At 36.3% G+C, this 26,664-nt stretch overlaps 1 long non-coding RNA gene across 1 annotated transcript in view; it reads right to left on the minus strand.

The window, feature by feature from the left end:
* Positions 1 to 14,052: 14,052 nt before the first annotated feature.
* LOC140596218 (uncharacterized) overlaps positions 14,053 to 26,664 on the minus strand; it is an 82,896-nt gene continuing 70,284 nt past the window's right edge. The window contains exons 3-4 of the long non-coding RNA XR_011998253.1: positions 20,961 to 21,047; positions 14,053 to 15,805 (exon numbers count right to left, since the gene is read on the minus strand). This is a non-coding gene — a long non-coding RNA (uncharacterized lncRNA). The remainder of the gene's footprint in view (positions 15,806 to 20,960; positions 21,048 to 26,664) is intronic.

The raw sequence follows: 26,664 nt of genomic DNA on the forward strand, positions 1-26,664 counted from the left end.
ATGTAAACACTTCACCCCTGACCATCAAACAATCATGTACTTATTCATGCTTATCTCCAAACACTAAGCTCCAGACCATTCACCAAGCAAACTGTAGTTCAGTTGAAAGAATGCCAGACATTGGTATGAATTCGCACTTGTTCTGGACACAGAATGTAGCTTCCCTGAGATACAGTTTCCCAATTCCTAAACTGGAGGTAACAGTTCTTCTCTCATAAAATTCATGAAAGATTGCAATACCACAATGTCAATCAAATTATTTTGCAAACTGTAAAAAACTATATCAAGAGAAGTTATTTGGTTAAATTGCTTTTCACCTTTGGTGTTCCCTACCAACACCAGACTTAAACTATTTTGGGATCATGATTGCCTGTCCTTTTCTTTCCACCAAATCTGATGTAATCCAGGGTAAGTCTAACAATTTCAAAATTTATTTCAAGTACTATTCCCTCAATATTCACAATAATATATAACCCTAAAGGAAAGCTTACTACCATAATAAATACTGCCATAAATAAAGCATTTCTAACGCACTATCTTATTTCATCTCTTAAACAACCTTAAATACTGTTAGAATCCCCATTGTTCATAAAGAGAGTAAGCATTACCTAACCTGAGGAACTAACCACAGTACCACAACTAATATACAGTAGACTCATGAGTCAAATATTGGATAGGTCTTCCTGGTTGAAGAGTCCATGGTCATACTAGTACATTATAGTTCACTTTTTTAAAGATTTTATTTATTTATTCATGAGAGACATAGACAGAGAGAGAGGCAGAGACACAGGCAGAGGGAGAAGCAGCAGGCTCCATGCAGGGAGCCCGATGTGGGACTCGATCCCCGGTCTCCAGGATCACGCCCCGTGCTGAAGGCGAAGCTAAATCGCTGAGCCACCCAGGCTGCCCTATATTTCACTTCTAAGGTCTTCTGTTAAATCTCTTTCTCACCATCTACTTCACGTTCTACTTTTCCACTCCTGGATTTCTTTAGCAATGAATTTTTATTCAATTCTTCACTTTACAAAGCCTCTACATAGTAAGCTTGATTTCCCCTAAATGGTTATCATGGTTATCATGGTTATCATAATGGTTATCATGCCTCCTAAAGGAAAAGGGGCATGGATTCTTCTTCATTGTTGTTTCGTTCCACAGCTCCTGTACTTCCCGGCATGCAAAGAAAAAAAAACCGAATAAATAGACTTTGCCTTTACTTGACATAAGGAGAAAAGATAAAAGAGAGAAATAATGTATACAATAAAAAATAGTGAAATAGCAAAACCTAGTAATGAAATAATTCAACTAGAAATAATAATTCTAATAATGGATTAGAATCCAAGGACTTCTCATTTTATTCTCCTATAATCACCCAAAACTCCATAAAAATATGTTTTTCCCCCATCTGGTATGTGTATGCAGTATATCTCGAGGTAGTTGGTGGGGGCCCACTTAACGCCAAAATTTTTTTTAGTGACCTGTTAAAGAGACTTGCTGAGAAATTGTGTTTGGTATGTTAATAAACTTATAACCTGTCATGTTATTGAAATGCCTGATTCTGTAGGGTGTGTTAATGTGTGTGTTCATGTGTGTGATAACAAACTGTGTGGAGCTGTTTAAATTGAGTTAGTTACCACTGAAGAAGGGATAACTAGTGCTCTCAAAGAAAAGCAAGGAGATAGTTTTTGATTTTTCACTAGTCCTAGGAGATTTAAGAAGAAATATTTGTTTGTTTAAGTTGAACGTTAAACTCATAAAAGGGAAATTCTGTATAATACATTTATGTCTAAGTCTTCATATACACACATTTATTTAGACATAAACATACTCAAAGCAATTGATTATCTTCTTAATTAAAAGATGTGTGTAATGTAACCAAGGTAATTAATGAAAGAAAACACCCAATTTCACATAGTTTAACCTCCCTGAGTAGCAATTTTCTCAATTTCAAAAAGTGGATGTTAAATCACACCTTACAAAATTATCACAAGAATTCCATGCATAAGAAAAGAGTGACTGGCATGTATTAGGTATTCAATAAATGCTGATTTCTTGGTTCCCCAACACAAAAATGTTTTTAAATCTCTCATACTGAGACAAAAAATATTGGTGAAAATTGCAAATAAATAATTACTCCTCCCTTAGAAAAGGGAAGAACAAAGAAACAAATTAATATACCTGTGCAGGACCTTTACAGTCATTTTCCATGAAAACATGACTCTCCTTAACACCCTGGAAGTCACCAATGATGCCTCTGGGGAACAGATGAAAAAAATAGTACTTAATGGGGCAAAACAAAGGGAACAAACTATAAGATGAGATCCTTAGAGTTAGAAGAAAGGTTTTCAGCTTGTTTGATTTGGTTCCTTCTCTTTTGTTCCACCATGGAATATGAGGAATAAATATTAGGAACTGAGCCTGAGAATTAAAAAGCATGCCTAAAAATCACCATACATGATTATTACAAATGTCACTTTGTGATATCTTTTATCCACCAAATTTTCTTATTTCCTAGGCTGTGATTGAGAAAGTGGGGCTTTAATTAATAATTAGTCAAAAAACCTTTTAGTGAATACTTGCCCTGCATTAGTAATCACTCCAAGCACTGTGAAGCATAGAAAAGTATAAGCCAGAGTTAAGGGCAGGGAATTAAACCCAACAAAATTTCCATTCAAAACAACACATATGGAGGGAGACAGTGATAAAATATTCCATAGGAGATCCAAAGACAAACCAAAACATTGTCTTTGCCTTCAAGAAGTATTTGACCCTATAATGAATTACATGAATGCTACTTGGCATAGGTTGTAAGTGCTATAGATTTTGAAAAGAGAAAGCTATCACTGAGCCCAAATGGGATTTTGTCATATTTCATTAAGTAAATGGGAATTTAGTTTTATCTTAAAAGATGATAGTATTTGGGTAGATGAAGTAGACAGGGCAGGGTAATGGGTTACCATGGAAAAGTGAATAAGAAAATAGGTTTCATGGTACCTTCCTAATTGCTGACAACTCTTTCCAGAAAGATTCAGTGGAAATGTTTAACAATTTGATAGAAAGTGTGGAACATGGGTTGCGTCTGGTTTTGTTTTTTGTCTTTTGTTTTCTAGCAGCCAGATCCTACTGGCCAAAAAGTAGTATTTGTCTATCATTGACAGAATCACTTGCACTCAGATACATCTAAGTATCCTTAAAAGAAAACTACCTATATGAGCCAATATCTGACTCCAGAGATGACTCCTTATCAGAGAAGACTTATCACTTTATTTTTTTAAAACTTATTTGTTTGTTTGAGAAAGAGAGAGATAGGGAGAGGGGCAGAGGGAAAGAATCTTCAAGCAGACTTCCTGCTAAGTGTGGAGCCCAGTGTGGGGCTGGATCTCACCACTCAAGAGATCATGGCCTGAGTCAAAAGCAAGCATTGGAAGCTTAACTGATTAAGCCACCCAGGCACCACAAGAGGACTTATCACTTTAACTGGTCATTCATCTTTCAGAATACACCAATTTAGTTGGGGTAAGGTACACTGTATGATTTTAGGACATGGCTAATCTTCAAGGTTGCAGAAAAGAAAGGGTGGCTTTATGTTTGATTATATCCACATATGCTGACCCTCATCCCTGTACATCCATCAAGAGAGAAATATTCTGTTCTCATAAGAAAGCATAGTGAGGGGATCCCTGGGTGGCTCAGTGGTTTAGCGCCTGCCTTCAGCCCAGGGCGTGATCCTGGAGTCCCGGGATCGAGTCCCACGTCAGGCTCCCAGGATGGAGCCTGCTTCTCCTTCTGCCTGTGTCTCTGCCTCTCTCTCCCTCTCTGTGTATCTCATGAATAAATAAATAAAATATTTTTTTAAAAAGAAAGCATAGTGAGGATTTTAAATGAGCAGAAATGTGGATTATCTTTCTATTTACTCTTAATTATATTTTTAAATAGGGGAAGTGCTTGGCAAACCTTTCATTAGTGAATACAATAAAAGGCTTCAATAAAAAAGAACATGACAGTATAATTATGAACTCAAATTTCTTGTAGACATTTTTAACGTGGGTCATGTAAGAAGTCACCAGGAGATGTGTCAAAAAAAAAAAAAAGATAGCCACGTGGAAATAAACAAAGACTACCCAGATGAGAATAAGCAAATGTTACTTACTTAGAGCTTGCTATAGCAGAGACTCAGCCATCATCACTTGCATTTGGAAGAGACTCAAAGGCAGGCAGGGAAGTGGGAAAAATGGCAGGCTTTGGTTGTGCCCTGACTGGAGGCTGTCAGCATAGGGAACCTGGAGGTGGGCTAACCATTAGTAGGGAATACTATATGACAGGTTAGAGAAGCATACTGGGCATTGTTTGTTTGGTCCTAAGTTGTAGGAACAAAATGAGGGAAGCTGGCGGTTATTGAGCAAGCCTTGACCATTTGGGACCTACTGCTGCAGAGGTTATGGCTGGGCTCTCTGGACTGGTTACTCCATAGGTTTTGGGTCAGAGATCCATTTTTATATATGCTCTAGCCAGTGTTTCTTTGTATATTCAGTCTCAGCCATGGGTTTCAAATAATTTGGACTTCTTGTTATGAATAGGCCCTTACTTAGGTAAAAAAATATTGTGATACCTTCATCGTGATATAATTTCTTCTTTCATCCAATATATTCAACAGTTTAAGCCTCTATTCCATGGAAGGTAGAATCTAAACAATCACTAAACCTTCCTCTTACCTAAAGCTATGAAATGTCAGCAATATGGAAAATTACTTTACAACATGCTTGTTGAAGCAAATAAAAACCTGACAATAATTTGTCCATTTAATTAGAAATATATGTATTTATGTAAAAAGAACAATTCATCAATCTTGCTTTGAGTATACCTTAACAACTACAAAAATAATAGCACTTAACCTGTCATCATGTAACAGTATATTGATATAATGTTTTTATTTACTTTCTGTTATTAAATACTTTCATTTCCTAAGGGGCAAAAAATAAGTTCAGGGCAAAGAGATAATATTTCACAGCTTAAAATTTTTAATTCCCTACGTACAGTACTTCTCTGAGATGGCAGAAAAAGAAGACATTACCATTTGAAAGTTGAAAAAACAGGATCCAAGAACCATACTAACTTGCCAAAGATCTACATATAGTCAATGTCATAAACTAAATTTCCTGAAATCTAGTTCCCTATTCTTTTCTCTACACAATCCACCTTCTTCTCTTTTGGGGGGGGGGGAAGGGGAGGTGAGGGCAAAGAAAGAGAAAGAGAGTCTTAAGCAGGCTCTATGCCCAGCATGGAGCCTAACATGGGGCTCGATCTCCCAACCCTAAGATCACAACGCTGAGCTGAAATCAAGAGTCAAACACTTAACCGACTGAGCCATCCAGGCACCCCTACACCCTCCACCTTCTATATAATTGCTGAAGTGAATGCAATATAAAATTGGCCCTGGAATAATCTGAAACTTGAAGAAGACAAGAAAAAAGAAAAAAAGAAAAAAATCACCAATAACATACCTGACATGACAAGCAAATAAAATGTTAATGAAATTATACACAATAATGACTTTTGCTTTCTCTTTCCTAAAATCAACCCCCAATCTCCCAATCATAGAATAGAACTGAGTAGAGTGAACAAACGACTGTCAATCCATGCATGAGGGTAAACAAAGTAATAATCTTGACTACAGAGGGATCAATAAGCACAAGGCAATGGTCAAAGGAGAAAAGAGAAATTTTAGATGGAATAAATGTACATAACTGAAATACAATCAAAACCTTTTACAGAGAGCCCTTTGAGGGAACATCTTATTCCAAGTCTGAATCAAAGAAAATACATCTAGAACACATTTTCGGTCCAGAAAATACATAAATTCTCAAAGAATTATAAGAACAAGTCAAAAGGAAACAGTAACTAGCTTGAATGAATTTCCACTGGCCAAATCTGATATTAATAATAATAAAGATGACAACAACAGCATTAATGGATCATAACTCATTAAATAAAATAAGATATTATGGATCCCTAATGATAGTAAATAAGTGGAGAGGGGAGATACAGTGCCTCCTTACTGTAGAATATCCAGTAATAAATATAGAAAGAATGACAAGGTAAAGTCAGTGTTTTTAAGTAATAAGAATCGTAATTGATTCAAATAAAAATACCATTAGATGCTAAAACTAATGCATGGTAATTTAAGAGGGAACAGGATACTCAAACATCTTCAAAGCATCTTCTCCATATTGCTTATTAATTACAAATGAGAAAATAACCATACCATTGAGAAACCTGGTAGGCATCATCATTTCCAAGTGCTCAAAATGAACATCACCAATAATTAGACAAACCAACATCATGTGCCTCCTGATACAACGTACTAATAGAAATACAACATCTGATGTGTAGTATTCCTGCCAAAAATACACAACCTAAATTTAATCAGGAGGACATTTTAGACAATCCAAAATTGAAGGACATTCAACAAAATAACTGGTCTTAACTTTTAAAAATGTCAATGTCATGTAAGATAAAGAAAGCCTTAGGAACTGTGCAAATTAAAGGAGCCAAAGAAATATGACAACTGAATACAAAATCTGATCCTGGATTGGATCCTGGACAGGACAAAATAAAAGTTGCTATAAAAATCATTACTGGAACAATTGGAGTAATTTGAATACAAATGCCATTTAGATGATTCTACAGAATCATTGTTAAGTATCCTGATTTTGATAATTATTCTGTGATTATATAAGATGACATTTTTGTTCATAAAAACCACACAGTGAAGTGTGAAATGTTTAGGGGAAATGAGGAAAGATGTCTACAAATTACAAGTAGTTCAGAGAAAATTTATCTGGATAAATAGATATAGAAGCAAAATTTCTCTGACTTTTCTCTCTTACTCTCTAATACCATATCTACATATCAGTCTATCCATCCATCTATAGAAATGGAGGGAGAAAGCATGAGTGGCAAACTATTAACAGTGAACCTGGGTGAAGATGAAGGATAGAAAAAAAGATAAAGGATAGTTAAGAACTATTTGTGCTACCTTTACTACTTTTAAATAGTTTTAAATTATTTCAAAATTTAAAAAGTAAAAGGTGGAGTAAAAATAAAAATTACGACATAAAAACTCTTTCACAGCAAAACTAACTTCTGCCAGTAGAGCTCCTGAACCTTACTAAGCTAAATAAGTCTTCCCCTTTCTCTAACCTTAAGATCTTCTAATAAAAGAGTCCTTCTCTCAAATCATTGCTAGCCTGTGGATTCTAAAGAGGTGGGAAAGATAACCGGAAGCCAAAGTGACACATTGAACCATTCTCCTAAGTATCAATTTGTAAGCTGGATAACAGGAAAGCTGTACTACTCCTTTCTTCCACCAGGGGTCACAGCACTGGGGTTATTGTACTAGACCTAGCCTGGTAATTTACCTTAGTTGTAATTAACTTATTCTCATGTCTTTCCTTCCACTCTAAAAGCTAATCCTCTAAGTCCTTTAAACTCGTCCTCAATTTCATATTTCTTTCTTGTATATCTAGTCTTAATGATTCAACAGTTATAATTTTCACCTCTTTCTCAGATATAAAAAGTAGACCAAAATCAATTTGGTCAGTTAGCAAACATCAGGGTGCTCTCCTTAACTTCAGTAGCAATGTAGTATCTCCTCTACTACTTCTATGCCATGTGATGTAACAGTGGAAGCAAGTCTCAGAACAAATATTGCTATATATGCAAAGTTTATTCATAAGCAGGCATGCAGTTTGTTCTATAGCTATGAAAAAGGATCACTCTCTGACTAATAACTCAAACAAATGGCATCAAAATGTTGCCCTTACTATAATCTCGTCTCTTCTCATGAAAGACTGTTGGCCTGTGTAACATTGATAACTACGAGTCATCCATCTTGAATTCTCTTTCTGTCTCTGTCTCTTTCACACACACACATTTCTGGGGCTAGGAGGAGGAAATGGCTCTAGAAAACAACCCCCCCCCCCAATGTAAGTTAAAACATTCACTAATTCAATAATGATGTGGATTGCCTCCTACATGCTCAGCTTCGTACTTTCTTAAAGTATTTCTCTTAGAATAGAGCATGGCAAACTTTTCTATAAAGATCCAGAAAGTAAATATTTTAGGCTCTGTGGGTCAAATGGCATCTGTTCAAACAATTCCACGCTGCCCTTGCAGTGCAAAAGCAGCGAAAGACAATATGGAAACAAATGAGCATGGCCATACTCCAACAAAATCACATTTATATAGGAGGTGGCTGGCCACAGTTTGCTGACCCCTGGATTACAGCACTGACATAGACTCATACACTGTGAAGATTTCAGTGATGGGCTGAAATAGATTGGGCTTTTCTCAAAGTTTTCACTTAAGTTCCTCATCTTTTCATAACTTATTCCATCGTGCTTTTGCCTCTTCTCTGTTCCCTAGTCTTAGAAATGCCGCATCCCCTCTACTAAAGCAAACCACAGCAGAACACTTTAGAATGCACAGGGAATGACAGCAAAGTAGGTGATCTACAGAAAGGAATCCACTGTCCTTACTCTAGACTGGTCAAATAGTTTGCCCTTTCCTATATACCACATACGGACTAAATTATCTCTTTCATTCTCAGAGTTAAATAAATTCCCTCTAAAGAACTGAAAACACCTTTATGTGTAAGTTATGTTCATTGATGCCGACAGCTTTACTTTATTAATAATTGTAATACTGCAACTATATAGGCTTTTGCAGCTTGCAAAGTTTTTTTTCACACACCTAACAACTTTGTGTGGTAGAAAAGTTGGTAGTGCTTTTCTTAAAAAGATGATAAAATTGAAGTCCTGAGACATTCAGAAATCTTCCCATGTCTAAAATTAGAAACCTGTTCCGTCTTCAGTTCTTTCCATCATAATATAGAACACTGCAAAGCTCACTCTAGGGACTAAAGAGAAGCTCAACAGAATTTCAAAAGTTTAGGACCTTTCATCCTCCAGGACCATGATGAAATCAGGAGTCAGAAGAGAAAATGTCAAAGATTGAGTCCCGGGAAGAGCAGAAGACGCAAGATCTAATTGTTTATTCTTATTTGCAAAAATGCACCTTGCTTTCAGTGATTCGTGGCATTATCTTTCGTTTGGCTCATGATAAGCTTTCCCCAAAGAAAAGACAGGATACTGTGCAAAAAGGAGAAGTTTCAGTCTATATTCTCCAAAGCAAAGAATTAATACAAAATAGAAATTGGGTTAAAACCAAAAAGGAAGCAAAGAGTTATTGTTGTTGTAATGACAATATCCAAAATGCTACTGAAAAGTCAAAAGATGGAATAAAGACAGCACTGTATCTTTTAACTAAGAAAAAATGACTGTGAAGGAAAATATTTTATAATTTGATTCAATAATGCAGTTATATTCTCCAAAGATCACAGGGATTCAGCTCTTTTCTTCTAAAAGATACTTATTATAAAGTAAGTAAATCAGGTAGGTATTCAAGAATATAGTTTCTATGTCTTCTATGGCCTAAAGAGACACAAAGCAAATGAGTCACATATTTGTAACTGATTAATAAAATCCCAAACTGGATTGATTCAAAGCGTAGTGTTCATTTAGGAAAGTTGATCTTTTTTAAAAAAGATTTTATTTATTTATTCATGAGACACACACACACACAGAGAGAGGCAGAGACACAGGCAGAGGGAGAAGCAGGCTCCATGTAGTGAGCCTGAAGCAGGACTCAGTCCTGGGTCTCCAGGATCAGGCCCTGGGCTGAAGGCAGGCGCTAAGCTGCTGAGCCCCCCAGGCGGCCCAAGGAAAGTTGATCTTTATTGAAATGTTTTCCACTCAAAGAACTGAATTTAAAATGTTATATTGGGGTACCTGGGTGGCTCAGTGGCTGAGCGTCTGCCTTTGGCTCAGGTCATGATTCTGGGGTCCTGGAATTGAGTCCCACTTCGGGCTCCCTGTAGGGAGCCTGGTTCCCCCTCTGCCTTTCTCTGTTTCTCATGAATAAATAACTAAAATCTTTAAAAAAAAAAAAGTTATCCTTCCGTCATCCAGAAAAAATGTATTATTGGAGAGGATCTCATTTACTAACCATAGCAGGTATCTTCAGCCAACTATCTAGCTTGTTCATAATTCATATCAAACAAAGACTGGAAACTATTGATTAATGAATACTTGAACAATCAGAAGTATACATGCATTCTCTCAATAAATCAGACCATCCTCTTATTTTTTTGGCTTTCTTACCAAATTTTGTACGCACTTATCTTTTGTTCCTATTCTAATAATCTGGATTGCAGTCTAGAACAAACATAGCTATTTGCCTTATTGGCAAGACACTACATTGCCCAATCTGATAATCTTTTTAGTACTCAAATGCATAGATTCTAGCTGGAGATTTTTTTGGTACACTGATTTTTTTCCCAACACAAACTTGCTTTGAATCAAGACTCCTAGAGGAAGAAATACCATACAAGCTGTAATTAAGAGGTCAAAAATGTCACCCATGCAATTTTAGATAGGTCGCTTGCTTTTTCGCTGCAATAAAGGACCTCTTAAACAAAGGAAGGACAGAAAAGTGGGTTTTCACAAAGATGTATTGTGAATTTTATCTGGTAAAAAAATGCTTTTGAAAGTGATCTTTATGAAACACATTCACCTAAGAATTACAGTATATTTTACTCAAATACTCCAGTGTCTCGTGGGGTACAAATGCTTTCATCCACATTTTCTCATCTGATTCTTGCAGAAACCCTGTACTGTCATTAGGTTCCTTTACCAAATAAGAAACTGAGGCCCAGAATGTAAAAAGAAAAGAAAGTATATATGATGGAGGTAACAGTTAAGGTGTTCAACTGGAAATGGACAGTGGAGGATGCCTTTAGCTTGAGTTGTGTGGATTAATTGCTCATAAAAAAGGCCATGCATATTAAAGCTGCCTCAAAACCAAGGGTAGCAAGCAGGTTAATTCTTAGGTGCCAACTGTGATTGAATCATAATGGCTCTATAGCCCAGGAGTCATCAAACTAGGGCCTATAGACTAGCCACCTGGTTTTGTAAACAAAATTTATTGGAACACAGCCATGCCCATTTGTTTATATAGTGTCTATGTCCACTTTTGTGCTACAAATTGTACTGCAGCTGTCAGCAGTTGCAACAGACACTGTGCTGCTCACAAGCATAAATATGTACTGTCTGACCATTTAACACAATGTTCACTGCTCCAGATCACTGTGTTTAGCAAGATTTTGAAGTTATATTTTAGTCTTCAAGACTGATTATCATTGTCCTCCTTGGATAAGGGAAGAGGGAAATTGCCTGTTACCCTTGCACTGCCATAGACACAAATGTCACCTTGAGTAGGCTAACTCTTTCACCTGCTGGATATTCTCCCTCTGCTCTAGTGTTAGGTTTTCAGGTGTGTGTTTTCAGAAACTCAGTTTATTAGGTCCACACGGCAAAAATAACGTTTAGTGAGTTAATACACGCTAAACTACCAAAACCACATTTTAGCAAGGGTTAATTCTAGCAAGGCTTGATGCAGACTGTGAACTATCCCAAGCATATGATTACCATGTGCCCACATCTATAAGACAGTTGATCACAGTTTCTATTTGGTGTTATACACCTCTCTTTTTTTTCTTCAGTTGGAAGGAGAGAATCTTTCAATGAGTCCATAAGCTCTCCCCAGTTAAAAACCATTTTTCACAGGTCTTTTATTAACCAAGCATAGGACTAGGCACAGTACTTCTAGGCATTATACATTGGTGTAAAGTATAGCTTCTGAGATGAAAAGGCAATGAGTCGCTGAGCAAAAGAGATCCCAGGACTCACTTTAGCAATAGTCTTTCAATTAAGCAACCAGAAAAAGTAATTTCTGAGTGACAATTTTCAGGAGTTATTTTTTGAGTTTCAGGGTTTTACTTGCACTCCTATTCATAAAACTACAGACTTTTTTGCATGTTGAATCCACAGGCAGTGGTAGGAAGTGACCAATTTTTTATCCATGATCTAATAGCATAATAATACTATCTTGCATATTAATAACATCCTTCTATTGATGTATTCAAAGCTTTTTCAGAGATAATTATCTATTTTATCAGCAAAACACTCCTCAGAGAGAAGGAGGAGTAGGAAAAGGTATTGCTATTCTATTGTTGCAGGTTGAGAGACTGAGACATGGAATTATTTCATAATTCATTTTGTTTCAAAGATTTTTATTCAAGTAAACCAGATAACTCTGACTTAATATAAATTTCACAGTATTTATGATCTGGGAATAACACATGCATACCCTCCCCAGTTGCTTGGACTGAGTTGCACTCATATTTTTTTACTATAAATGAAAAAAAATAGGAAGTATATATAATTTATTAATATATTTTATATAGCTAATTCATGTATTATATATTATACATATAATTACATATATACAAATATACTCAAATGCCTTTTGTCTTTTGCTTTATTTTTTCAAGTTAAGAAAGTTATATCAAATATTCTTTCAAACATTTTTTATATTAGTGCTTGTTTTGATTTTCTCAGCTAAAATTAATATGACAAAACTAGTTTGATCAAAAACTAAGATTTTTGACTTTCTTAAATCTCTAAGATGTCTTTCTATAAGCTCTATGAATCTGCACTTCCAGATTTGACAACTCAAAATTTACCTCCAAATTGTGATTTCTTTAAGAGAACAAGGTACCAATTATGGCAAGTAACTAACATGTGCATAGTTTGTTGTTTTAAAAACACAAAGTTCTTGTTACCAGAATATGCAAAATATGTATAGCACATATAGACAAAAGAGCATAGAGTACTGAACTAGACAAAAACTGGGAAATAACAAGATTCCCTCTTCTTAAAGATGAGTAGCCTGAGGCCCAAAGAAGTTATCAAGGTATGAGTGAAATACTCTGGATCAAGTAATCAGGCCAGAGGGAACAAAGATATCTCTGACTCAGCTAGGCATGGAGAGAAGGAAACTGAATAAAAACAGCACCAGAAGCAAGTATATCCTTTGGAAAAATAATCTAAGAGGCAAGAGAATGGAATCTAGTTCCACGGTGTTAATAAGTGGCTGGTAATCTCCACATCTCTCATACAAATTTGCTTATGATATGGGGATTATTCTACTAGCATATGCAGTGTCATGGGGGTACAGATGTTAGCATGGCATAATGGAATTTGGGTGAGCGCTTACTCTTAATGAACGTGGGACCAATCCTCTTGAGATTCATAATCTTAACTACCTTGGTATCTCCTGTGCCAGCTTTCTGCCATTTGCAGAACTAGTTTATGGAATTGATCTTTCCACTACTGACTAAAACTCTGAGCATTCAAGGAAATGGAGTCATGGACTCTAAAGTCAAATGACTAATATATAAAATGGATGTTATTAACCAAGGTATCAGATAGTTCTGTTTTCCCATGTCACATCCCTAAACCTACAACTAATTTCAGCCAGAGCTGCTATAAAAAAAGCTGTCTCCTCTCTGTTATGCATCATTTCCAGAACTTCTCTAATACTGCAGGAATCCACTCAACCTAAGAGCAAGTCCAGCCCACAAGTACAGGATCAAGGCCGCCAGAGACAACACTCAACCAGTAGTGGATAGAAACTAGTGGATAAATATTTCACCTGCCATCCTTGGGTAAACAACTTGGGGCAGCATTCCTTATGTCTTGGATCCTGGTAGAATGGAGTTCTGGATGCCCAGGGCAGTGACCTTGATAAAACACACCTCTATTGGCTTGTCATTCTTCTCATCCTTTCCTGTTTTGCTTCTCCCTCCATCTAAGGCTGGCAATCACCTAACATAGGCATGAGAGAACCTTGCCTCAGGCTGTGCTTTCAGAGAAACCTAGGCTAATGAAATTAAAAGTGCTATTTTAGGCAATTTACTTAAATTTAATAAGCCTCCATTTCCTCACCTTTGAAATGGAGATGAAGAGATCTGTTATGTAAGACTCAGGAAGCTTATACGTCAAATGCTCAGCATAATATTGTACTAAACTCCAGGAGAGCTATGATGATGAAAATAACAATGATAGTGATAAATGTGAAATGCAAATTAAAAAATTTCTTTTTTTTCAAATAAATTTATTTTTTATTGGTGTTCAATTTGCCAACATACAGAATAACACCCAGTGCTCATCCCATCAAGTGCCCCCCTCAGGGCCCATCACCCATTCACCCCCACCTCCCGCCCTCCTCCCCTTCCACCACCCCTAGTTCGTTTCCCAGAGTTAGGAGTCTTTATGTTCTGTCTCCCTTTCTGATATTTCCCACACATTTCTTCTCCCTTCCCTTATATTCCCTTTCACTATTATTTATATTCCCCCAAATGAATGAGAACATATAATGTTTGTCCTTCTCCGATTGACTTATTTCACCCAGCATAATACCCTCCAGTTCCATCCACGTTGAAGCAAATGGTGGGTATTTGTCGTTTCTAATTGCTGAGTAATATTCCATTGTATACATAAACCACATCTTCTTTATCCATTCATCTTTCGATGGACACCGAGGCTCCTTCCACAGTTTGGCTATTGTGGCCATTGCTGATAGAAACATCGGGGTGCAGGTGTCCCGACGTTTCATTGCATCTGAATCTTTGGGGTAAATCCCCAACAGTGCAATTGCTGGGTCGTAGGGCAGGTCTATTTTTAACTCTTTGAGGAACCTCCACACAGTTTTCCAGAGTGGCTGCACCAGTTCACATTCCCACCAACAGTGTAAGAGGGTTCCCTTTTCTCCGCATCCTCTCCAACGTTTGTGGTTTCCTGCCTTGTTAATTTTCCCCATTCTCAATGGTGTGAGGTGGTATCTCATTGTGGTTTTGATTTGTATTTCCCTGATGGCAAGTGATGCGGAGCATTTTCTCATGTGCATATTGGCCATGTCTATGTCTTCCTCTGTGAGATTTCTCTTGATGTCTTTTGCCAAAATTCTATGCGCAAGTACCTTTGAAATTACTTTGTTAATCTAATGTGATACATCAATGCAATCGTGCGCACATGATATATCAACACTAATCATCTGCACTGAGGTCACAAAACAAAAGTCTAGAATTATTCTACAGTTTCAGAATACATCTATTACCTTTAGGCACTAATCAAAAATCTGAATATCATAGCTGACAAATACAGTATCATAAAAACTATACCACAAAACTACTGCTAAAAATTGACTCATAATTATAAATAGAATTTTAACAGAGACTCCATCAACCTGAAAACATAATATAGCATAATAGTTTACTCCAGAAAAGTAAGAATGATTCAAAGTTAGCAAATATATTAATTTTAGTCCCCATATATGTAGGTTGAAGAAGAAAAGCCACATGATCAGATCAGTAGATATGAAAAAATTTTCTCATAAAATTCTATATCAATTTCTGATTTTTAAAAATATTTATTAAGTAGGAACAGAAAGATAGTTCCATTGCATGATAAAGCTATAGGCATAACTCAAAAATATTCCTAGTCTAAAAATATACTTTGATTTTTCCTTTTTTTTTTAGTGGGAAGAAGGCTAAATCCAAAGCAAAACAAAATGGAACAATGACAAAAAGCCCAACAACAAAAAACCCATGATAAATTAAAACCAAAAATAAATACTCTGCACAGAATTGAAAACTTTTGCACAAAGATGACATCATTAATATAAGGAATAAGACAAAAAGTTTCATCTATGTTATTTAAGCATTGTTTCAGAATTATTAGCCAAAGCAATTAAATAAAAGAATGAAGTAATGGTAAAATATTGATTATATATATACATTAGTGATTTTCAGATGCTATTATTGCCTACCTATAAAGTCCAAGATCAACTAGAAAAAAGAAAACATAAGGATTTAGTAAAATTGGCACTACAAAATAACCCAACAGAATTCAATACCTTTCTTTTATATGAGCAATAGATAATAAACTGGGAAAAAATTATTCCATAAACAACACCAAAGTTATGTAAAATATCTGACAATAAATTTAGTAAGAGATTTGTAGGACTTAAATGAAGAAAACTATAAAACTATAACAGAATCTCAAAGAAGTTATAAATAAGCAGAGGTTTGTTTCTGTTTTTGAATAGAAAAAATTCAATGCTGTGAAATATCACTTCCACCCCATCAATATTCCTTAAGCTAATCTGTTCATTGTAATCCTAATGAAAGTCTCAATGGTATTATTTCTAAATGTGAGAGAAATTGGTACAAAATTTATCTCACAAAGTAAAGATGCAAAAGTTGTTTTTAAAAGGAGAATGATGGAGCAGCCTGGGTGGCTCAGCGGTTTAGTGCTGCCTTCAGCCCAGGGCCTGATCCTGGAGACCCAGGATAAGTCCCACGTCAGGCTCCCTGCATGGAGCCTGCTTCTCCTTCTGCCTGTGTCTCTGCCTCTCTCTCTCTTTCTCTGTGTCTCTCATGAATAAATAAATAAAATCTTTTAAAAAAATAATAAAAGGAGAGTTATGAGATGAGACAAATATCATTTATTAAGATACAAGATAAGAGTTGTGATACTGGAACAATGAAAAAAATGGACAGAGATCAATGCAACAGGATACACACAGCATGGGTCAGAAAACTTTAGAACAAATCCACCCAACCATCTTGTAAATAAAGTTTTATTGGAACACAGCTTATTATCTATGGCTGGTTTTGTGCTACAACAGCAGAATTGAATAGCAGCAACAGAGAACATATAGCAGTAAAACCTAAATTATTTACTATCTGGCCTTTTAGAGAAAAAAGTGTCAACCTCTGGACTAGAGTGTGTAATACATATATCAAATCATGGGAAAATATCAATGATGAAATAAATTGTATAGAGACAACTGGCAAACTATGTGGAAAATAAAATAAGGCTGGCTCCTAAAGATCAAAATCGATTCTAAATCAATGAAAAATTGTAATGCAAATATTAAAACAGTAACAGTAGGGATCCCTGGGTGGCGCAGCGGTTTGGTGCCTGCCTTTGGCCCAGGGCGCGATCCTGGAGACCCAGGATCGAGTCCCACATCAGGCTCCCGGTGCATGGAGCCTGCTTCTCCCTCTGCCTGTGTCTCTGCCTCTCTCTCTCTCTGTGTGTGACTATCATAAATAATAAAAAAATGTTTAAAAAAATAAAAATAAAACAGTAACAGTGGTAGAAGAAAACAGCGTGCTTTTCTAAATCATTGGAATGTGACACATCATAAATTCGTTTGACAGGCTAATGATCACAAAAAGAATAAAGTAAAAGAGGAGAAAGGAAGAAAAGAAGGAAAAAGAAAGATATCCAAGTGACAAACTGGGGAAGATATCTGCCCCCATATGATGCAGGATTAGTAGTTTTAAAAATCCAAGTAGCTGGGTAGCCTGGGTGGCTCAGCGGTTTAGCGCCGCCTTCAGCCCTGGGTGTGATCCTGGAGACCTGGGATCGAGTCCCACATTGCACTCCCTGCATGGAGCCTGCTTCTCCCTCTACCTCTCTCTCTCTCTGTCTCTCTCTGTCTCTCTGTCTCTCATGAATAAATAAAATCTTAAAAAAAAAATCCAAGTAGATCCTACCAAGTAATAATTCAAAATGGACCAGAATTAAAATGAAGAAAGTGTAAAATAAACTTTCATGGGAAAATAACTAAAATACATTTGAGAAAAATATATTTTTAAATGTAAGGCTCACTAAAAATGAGCCTTCCCTGACACCTCCAAACCAAATGAATTCCCCATGTTTGATTTTCTCATGATGCTTGATACGTTTCCAGGATAGAAATCATTGCAATTTTCAGTTGCGTATGTTAAAAGTTTGTCTATGATATTTTATTAGTCCATTTTCAGTAGTGAACTTTAACTGCTAGGACTACAAAATACTACAGTGCTTATTCAGCACAACATTTTTTTTATTGTGGTTAAATATACATAACATAAAATTTACCATTTAACCATTAAGTTTAAAGTGCATTGGCATTAAGTACATTCACGTTGTTGTGCAACCATCACCACCATCCATCCTCAACTGAAACTTTATACCCATTAAACCATAACTTCCCAATACCCTTCCCCTCGGCCCCTGACTCATCATTGTACTTTCTGTCTCTATGAATTGTTAAAAAGATTTTATTTATTTATTCATGAGAGACACAAAGACAGAGGCAGAGACATAGGCAGAGGGAGAAGCAGGCTCCCTGTGGGGAGCCCAGTACAGGACTCGATCCCAGAACCCTGGGATCACAACCTGAGCCAAAGGCAGATGCTCAACCACTGAGTCACCCAGGTGGCCCTGTCTCTCTGAATTTGACTACACCAGGTACCTCTTGTAAGTAGAATCTTAGAATATCTGTCCTTTCAGAAATGGCTTATTTCACTTAGCATAATGTCTTCAAGGTTTGTCTATGTTGTAACATGAGTCTGAATTTCTTTCCTTTTTAAGGTTGAACAATAGTTCATGGTATACATATACACCACATTTTGCTTATCCATCCATCTGTCAATGGAAATTTGGGGTAACTTCTACCTTTTGGCTACTACAAATAAAGCTGGTATGAACACAATTGTACAAATACCTCTTTGAGTAACTGCTTTCAACTCTTTCAGATGTATCCTCAGAAGCAGGGTTGCTGGATCATACAGTTGTTCTATGTTTAATTTTTTTTTAGAAAACTGCCATACTGTTTCCCATAGTAGCTGTACCATTTTACATTCCTATCAGCAATGTACTAGCATTCCAATTTCTGTACATCCTCCCAGGCACTTGTTATTTTATTTTTTTAAATAAAAGCCATCCTGAAAGGTGTGAAGTGAGATGTAATTGTGGTTTTGTCTTGCATTTCCCTAATAATTCATGGCATTGAACAGCTTTATGTGTGCCTAATGGTCATTTGTAGATCTTCTTTGGAGAAATGTCTGTTCAAGTCCTTTCTCCATCTCTTAATTGGATTTGTTGTTGTTGGGAGGTAGGAATTCTTTATACATATTGGATATCTATCTATTACTAGATATATGATTTTCAAATAATTTCTCCCCTTCTCTGAGTTGACTTTTCACTCTGTTGATGATGGCCTTTGAAACACAAAAGTTTATTTTTGATATAGTGAAATTTACCCATTTTTAAATTTTGTTGTTTGATTTCAGTGTCTTTGCTCAACATTTTATTCCCAGTGTCTATTTCATAGGAAGCACTTGATAAATATTTATTAAATCAAAGACATAAGAAGATAGAGGCATAGACATAGACATAATCAATTCTCATTATTTTCTCATCATAGTCTATAAAGTCTCCACAAACATTATGATAAACATTACAATTTAGATCTAAATAATGCTTATCTAACACACATATTTTTTTCATAAGGTCCATCGCAACTTTCCTGCACATAAAAACATTAGACACTACTTCAGCTGTTTTCTCCGGGACCATTTTAAGCAGCAAAATCTCCAACAAAAACCGTACAAAGACAAAAAGAAAAAAACGCACACACACACCCAAAACGTGGCACTAAAAAAACACAAAAAGGAAACTTATTTACATTATGAAAGCTGAAGCAAGTAGGCACAACACCACTTTGTTGGACCTCAGTTGGGAAAATACGTGTAGGGTGACTCAAAGTTCTCACCATTCTCTGCATGTCCATAATCATAAAAGTGCCGCCAGTTTTTATTTTAGGGTTACCAATAAATTTAGCCAGTAAGTGAATCTGCAAATGCAGAATCCATGAATAATGAAGATTGACTCTATTTATGTAGATATACAGGTATAGACATAGTCACAGACATATATACAGATTTAGACATCTTCATACACATAAATATACATACATGGATAGAGCCATAGCTCTTTCACAAACACAGACATTAACACATATAGACACAGACATCAGTACACATACATGTGTGTATATTTACCAGACTGACAGAGATTGATAATAAATAATATCGGAGGAAGTGGTTAGTTAACAAACTCTTTCATACAATCTTACTGTGAATGCAAATTACTACTAACATTAGGAAGGGTATGTGGAAAAGTCTATCAAAAATTTAAGAGTCCATATTCTTCATCAAGATACCCACTTTTAGAAAATTATCCTATAACAATATCCTATAACATAAGTGAGCAATTTTACAAGTACAAAAATCTTCAATCTGGCATTATCTGCCATCATGAGAAATTAAAAATAATCGAAACTGCCCTTGAGAGGAACTGGTCCAATACATCATGTTCTATACAGTGAAATAGTATGCGGTCATAAAAAATAATGATCTGCATGGGGCAACATGGGATAATGCTCCTAATATGTGTGAAACAGGGAAAGGGAATTGCAATGAAGTATGTAAACTGTGAAATAACCTTGTAGCATCCAAACATGTTTATATATAATTCATTTAGTGTGAATATTTTTTTTAAGATTTTATTTATTTATTCATAAGAGACACACACAGAGAGAGAGAGAGAGAGAGAGAGAGAGAGGCAGAGACACAGGCAGAGGAAGAAGCAGGCTCCATGCAGGGAGCCTGACGTGGGACTTGATCCCGGGACTCCAGGATCATGTCCTGGGCCAAAGGCTGGCACTAAACCGCTGAGCCACCTAGGGATCCCCGAATATTTTCTTTCATTCCGCTTTATTCTATTTTATGCAAATAAGATATCCGAAATGATCTTAACATTGGTTACCTCTGAGTCATGTGCTAGCCTTTTGCTCTCAGTTCCTTCCCCATCAGTCTCTGTCCTTTTCTGCATCACAAGGAACTACATTTCTCTGTGTCCCTTTCCCCTCTGTCTTCAAGGTAAATTTAAGAATTTGGAGGCAGGATCCCTGGGTGGCGCAGTGGTTTAGCGCCTGCCTTTGGCCCAGGGCGCGATCCTGGAGACCCGGGATCGAATCCCACATCGGGCTCCCTGCATGGAGCCTGCTTCTCCGTCTGCCTATGTCTCTGCCTCTCTCTCTTTTTGTGACTATCATAAATAAATAAAAATTAAAAAAAAAAAAGAATTTGGAGGCAGGGGTACCTGGGTGGTTCAGTCGGTAACCGATGGGATCTCAGCCTGGGTCTTGATCTCAGGGTCGTGAGTTCGGGCCCTCCCAGCTGGAGCCTACTGAAAAAAAGAGAGGGAGGGAGAGAGAGAGAGAGAGAGAGAGAGAGAGAGAGAGAGAGAGAGAGAGAGAGAGAGAAGAAAAGGAAAAAAAAAAGAATTTGAAGGCAGTGTTGGCTAAAGGGTAGGGGGAGGCAAAAAGCCCATCTCTCCTCCCCCTATTCTCTGCTTTGGGTTGTGTCTCCAGCCGTGGCAGCTCCTTTGCTTCCCTCTCTCTAGCAAGTCCTTGTGGCTCCGTGTACCTACTATAGTTCTGGCTTCCACCATAAGCTCCTCATCTTCAGTAATGCTGTCCCCTCCCTTTATCCCTTCATCCTAGGTTGTGGCACCGCTTAAACACTGCTTCTGCTAATGTCTGGATTGCCTTAGGCACCTCACCCCACACCCCCAGCCCCGCTTTGGATTCTCCATTTGTCAATGACTTTCATAAATCCCCATATAAAATTTCCCCTGTTTAGAATATCTAGAGCTGTTTCTCTTTTCTGACTGGAACTGACTTGACAGGTAATTGGGTGGAGAGGAGGGAAAATACTTTCTGTTGTTTATTGGACAAAATAATGGGGGGAGGGGAAAAGTTTTTAATTTTTCTTCCAAAAAAAATGAAAGTCTGAAGAAACTCCACATTTCATTGAGTAATCCGTCACAGAGTAATAAAAGGAATTCTCTTGCAATCATGAATATTATGCAACAAATGACTATAGTCCATGATATTTCCCCATCCTAAAAGGAACTTTCTGTAACATTCATCAGCATTTTTAAGTGTAGTTTCAATTCAGACTAGAAACCAATCAAACCTGATACTTTGGCTGTTTGGATCTGTGGTAATATAATTTCATCTGGCCTGTTGTTTTGCTTCCCGATTTGGTTGCTTGCTGACTTTACAGAAAAGGCCTCCATAGCTATCCCTAGAGAGTCATACCAGATTGGCCAAGATTAAAATAATGGATAATATCCACTGTGGGTGAAGGTATGGGAACATGGAGATTTACTCTAATTTGGAATATCACCCTTTTGTCCTTAGTTATCACTACACTATAAATTCTTGGAGGGCAAGGATTATTTCCTCTTTTCTTTTATAAACCTAGTTTACAGTAAAGTATCTTGGACTTGACTAGGTGTTCAAAAGGATATTGTTTTGTGTGTGTGTTTCCTGTATTTTACTAAGACACTCTTCTAAGCCTGACCAAGAAAAGGTTCACATATCTTCTCTGCTACTTTAAAGCTTAAATAAACACCATCAAAATGAAAATGGACTGGAATGAGGATACTTTATACTCAGCTTTAGACCCCATCCATCACATCTTGAAATATTGAAGTATCACTAAATTTCTAGGCCCTGCTTATATTCTATCTGTTCCATGAAATATTGCTGATTATCTTGGCTGAAGCTAATCTTTCTCTCTTCATTCTGAATTATTTTTATAGAATTTATCATAATCTCCTTTAAATAATTTATATACTTCTCTTCCTTACTGAATTATAGGATATTCCTGCCACTTAATAGAGACAGGAATCGTTTCTAATATATTATGAGACCTCCGAAGTGCAAGGACACTATTTGCAAATATAATTTATTTGCTAGTTGTAAGAACGGATGGATAGATGGATGGATGGATGGATGAACAACCAAGAGAAGGAAGATTAATCCAGACAAAATGAATCCAAATTCTGAACGGTAAAAAGTCTATTGTATTTAATTTAAACTTATGCAACATTTTTTGATCAGTAAAATATTTAATCATTTTGGTGCATGTTTTTTTCCTAATTGCATGAATTTTCACATCTTTATAATGCTGTTAACTTTTTGAAAATATTTTTAGTATCATTATGAAAATGTCACAAAGTGAAAATTGTTATTACCTCCCACACCTATAATTTCTAAACATGGTTAAAATTATAATAACAGGATTTTCACTGAATTTGGATTATAGTCTGTAACAATTAAAACACAATTTCCATCATAAAATGCATTTTATATATGTAGTTGAATATTTCAAAAGCATTCTTCTGTGATTTTATAGCAATGGCGATAGTTTTAATATATTTTCTGTCATTTAAAAACCCTTTATCCGATTAACCATAAATCAACATGGGCCATTAGCCTGGAAATATGAGTACATCACAGACACCACTTACCTAATTCTAGCCTGATATTCGATAATATTTTTCATGCTATTGTTATAGGCAAGATGAAGGAATGCAGGCTGGATAAAAATACTGTTAAGTTGGATTTATAGTGGTTGAACAACCAGACCCAATGAGTATTGATTCCTGGAATGGTCACCATGGAGAGATCTCTCTGGTGGTCTGTCCAGTCAACTCTGTTATATCAACAGGCTTGATAAATACATTAACAGAATGCATATTGGCTTGCAGATGACATAACATTCAATATATTTAGAGACAAAAGCAGGTTTTCGAATATCTTGTTAATACTTGAAAAATAACTGCAAATCAAGATGACAAGATTTTTCCTGTACATAGGAGGAAAATCCTTCTTGATATTTGGGACAAGGAATTGCCAATGCTTCAATTTCAATGCAATGTAGTATGGAAGGGCCTCAGGCAGCACCATATCCAAATACCTGCTTTTTCATAGACCATTGCCTTTGTGAACTTGTGAACTTGGGCAAGTGTTGAACTCTCTAAACTGTGTCTGGCCCATGGGGAAAAGAACTCCTGCTTTAATGGGTTTTTAGTAGAATAGGATTCATAGTGTGCATGGCTTATAATAAGCATTTATTGATGGTACTATAATTATTGCTGTAATGGCAAGAATAAATCTAAACTTAACCGAAAGTAGTTAGGGTCCATTTCCAGGGAGGTGATATGTGCTGGCCTGAGCACATCCAGAGAATTATGCCCCATTTTAGACACCACACTTCAGAAGGATTCCTGGAGAACATCCAAAGAAAATCTAGACAAATCCATTTACATAAAGAACTTTTGAGGAAACTAGATATTTTTGTCTTGAGAGGAAAGCCTAAAGAGACATGATAGCTGTCTCCAAATATTTTGAAGTACTATGTTGTGGAGGAAGTAGTATTTTTAGTCAGTGTTACTCCAGGAGGCAGAAGAAAGACCAATACTTGGAAGTTTTAGGAAAATAAATTCCGTTATGATCTGAAGACCTTTTCAACAATGACATCTGTTCATCAATGGAGCAGTCTGTTTCAATAAACACCATGCTCCCCATCTTTTAAATATCAGGAAAATTATAAATAAAATTCACTGCACAGCAGTGTTGTATTACTTAAAACCTCTCATTAACCCTGTAAGTCATTTATTATCATTCTTTTCCCCATTTTTCAGATGACAGACTGTTTGACTTGCCCCACATCATACTGACAATAAGAGACAGGTCCATATTCTCAGAGTTTAAAATCTGTGCCTATTTCAGAATATATATTTGACTGAGAGATTCATAAACTGGGTATGAGTTTGCACAAGAAGACATCTTACAGTGTCTTAAGAATCATGAATTAATAAACAATATATTTAAGTTTTCAAGCTACATCCAGTCTGATTCCATTCTAGTTGACAAGCAGTTCTCCCTTTATCTATACTGTGTCAGGTATGGAACATTCATTATTTCCTTTGATTCGTACAGCAATTCCATGAGGCAAGAGGGCAAGTATCAGCCCTCTTTTATGTATAGAGAAACCAAAATTGTGAGAAGCTAAATGATTTAACCAAGGTCACAAAGCTCAATAGTGACAAAGAGAAAAACAAAAACCAGGACTTCTGACTCCATGTATACTGTGCTTTCTACTACACCAGTTACCATGAAATTAATTAAAGATTCAAGATTTCTATAATGGACTAGGATGCATGAGCAAAGATTATTATTGCAAAAAAACTAATGAGCAACCAAGACCCTCACCTAAAATCATTTTTGTTAGTAAATTCTTTATATGCAATATACTTGACAAAATTCCAAGTTTTTAGAACTGCAAGGTAATTTTTCAATTAAATAGAAAGCTGTATAAATATTCCTTTAAATGTTATTAGATGGTACAATGTATCTTAATAACATATTCAATATTTCACAACACTTATAGTCAGGAAATGCTTCCTAATTTATGACCCAAATTCCTGCTGCTCCAATTTCTACCACATTCCCCCATGGCCTGCCCTCTGTGGAAAAAGAAACAAACAAAAAAGCTTCTTGTACATTTCCTTTCATCTCTATAATCATCACTAAATTATTGAAAGAAGGCTTCGCTATGCTAAATCCTGCTTTCATATTCTGACATTGTCACCTATTCTGCTTAGATCTCTCTTTATAAAAATATTATCTTTATTTACTCCATTCTTATATTATCTGAAAGACAAGGTCATTTGAACCAAATTTTTAATTAGTTATATACTTTCTTCCCTCAAGAATGTCACAAAATAGTAATCATGTTGAAATAACTTCAGCTTCCCTGTATGACTATAAATATTTGAGTAATGAGTAAAGATTTTTAGAGTTTAGGTTCTTAGTAAGAACCTTTGTTAAACTGAGAACTACAGAGTCAATCTTCACTTCTTGTAGTTTTAATTCCAGATCCCCAAAAGAAACAAACTGTTAAGAACTATATTCCAGCTATTATGGTTGTGTAACAAATCACCCCAGAGCATGGTGGGGGAAAACAACTGTTGTTTTTTTATGCTCAAGAATTTATGGGCCAGGAATATAGATGGAGAACAAGAGGGAGAGTTTGTCTTTGCTCTATAATGTGGATCTGAAAAAAAAAATGTGGATCTGGAAGGCTCTCAATTGGTCTCATCTCAGATGGTATCATCTGAAGGCTCCCTCACTCAAAGATCTGGTGTTCGATGCTATTGGTTGGGAGACTCAGTTCTTCTGCACTGGGGCTCTCCGTGTATTCTCTCCACATGGGCTAGTTTCGGCTTTCTCACAGCATTGGAGGCTGAGATCCAAAGTCAAACATCCCAAAAGTAAGAGAGAGCCAAGATAAGCTGTAATATTTTCTGACTCAGCCTTGGAAGTCTCATAGTATTACCTCTACCATATCAATTGGCTGGAGCAGATAGCAGCCCCTGGCCAGATTCATGGGGAAGGAATACTATTCCACCTCTCTGTGGGAAGAGTGTTAGTCACATTATAAGAGCATAAAGGAAGAATGTATATATAGGTGTAGCCATATATATATATATATATATATATATATATATATATATATATATATAGAAAGTTTAATCTGCCACAGTTTATCCTCTGGCCATAACATTTTGCATCTGTCTCACATGCAATATACCTTCATATGCCATTCAGGTCCCATTAGGTTATCAGAGCCAGGCTCAATGTCCAGAATGCCATTATCCAGATTAGGTCCAAGCTTGGAGGAGATTCTACAGGTGTGGTTCAAGTATAGATCCTCTAGTATTGTTTCTCTTAGTTTGAGAACCTATAAACTATAAAAAAATTTATCTGTTTTCTTACCCACTCAATGAGAAATGATTGGACAAGTATAAAATAACCACCATAGACCATTTAGTTTAAAAATGGGAGGAGGGGGATTAGGGAAATTGGAGACATGGAAGTCACAGGTGTGTAGCAATTCTGAAATACAGCCAGGCATATGTTGCTAGTTTTTTGATAAGGACTCAGCCT

Source organism: Vulpes vulpes, chromosome X, assembly GCF_048418805.1.
Source record: "Vulpes vulpes isolate BD-2025 chromosome X, VulVul3, whole genome shotgun sequence".
In the NCBI taxonomy this organism is placed as follows: domain Eukaryota; kingdom Metazoa; phylum Chordata; class Mammalia; order Carnivora; family Canidae; genus Vulpes; species Vulpes vulpes.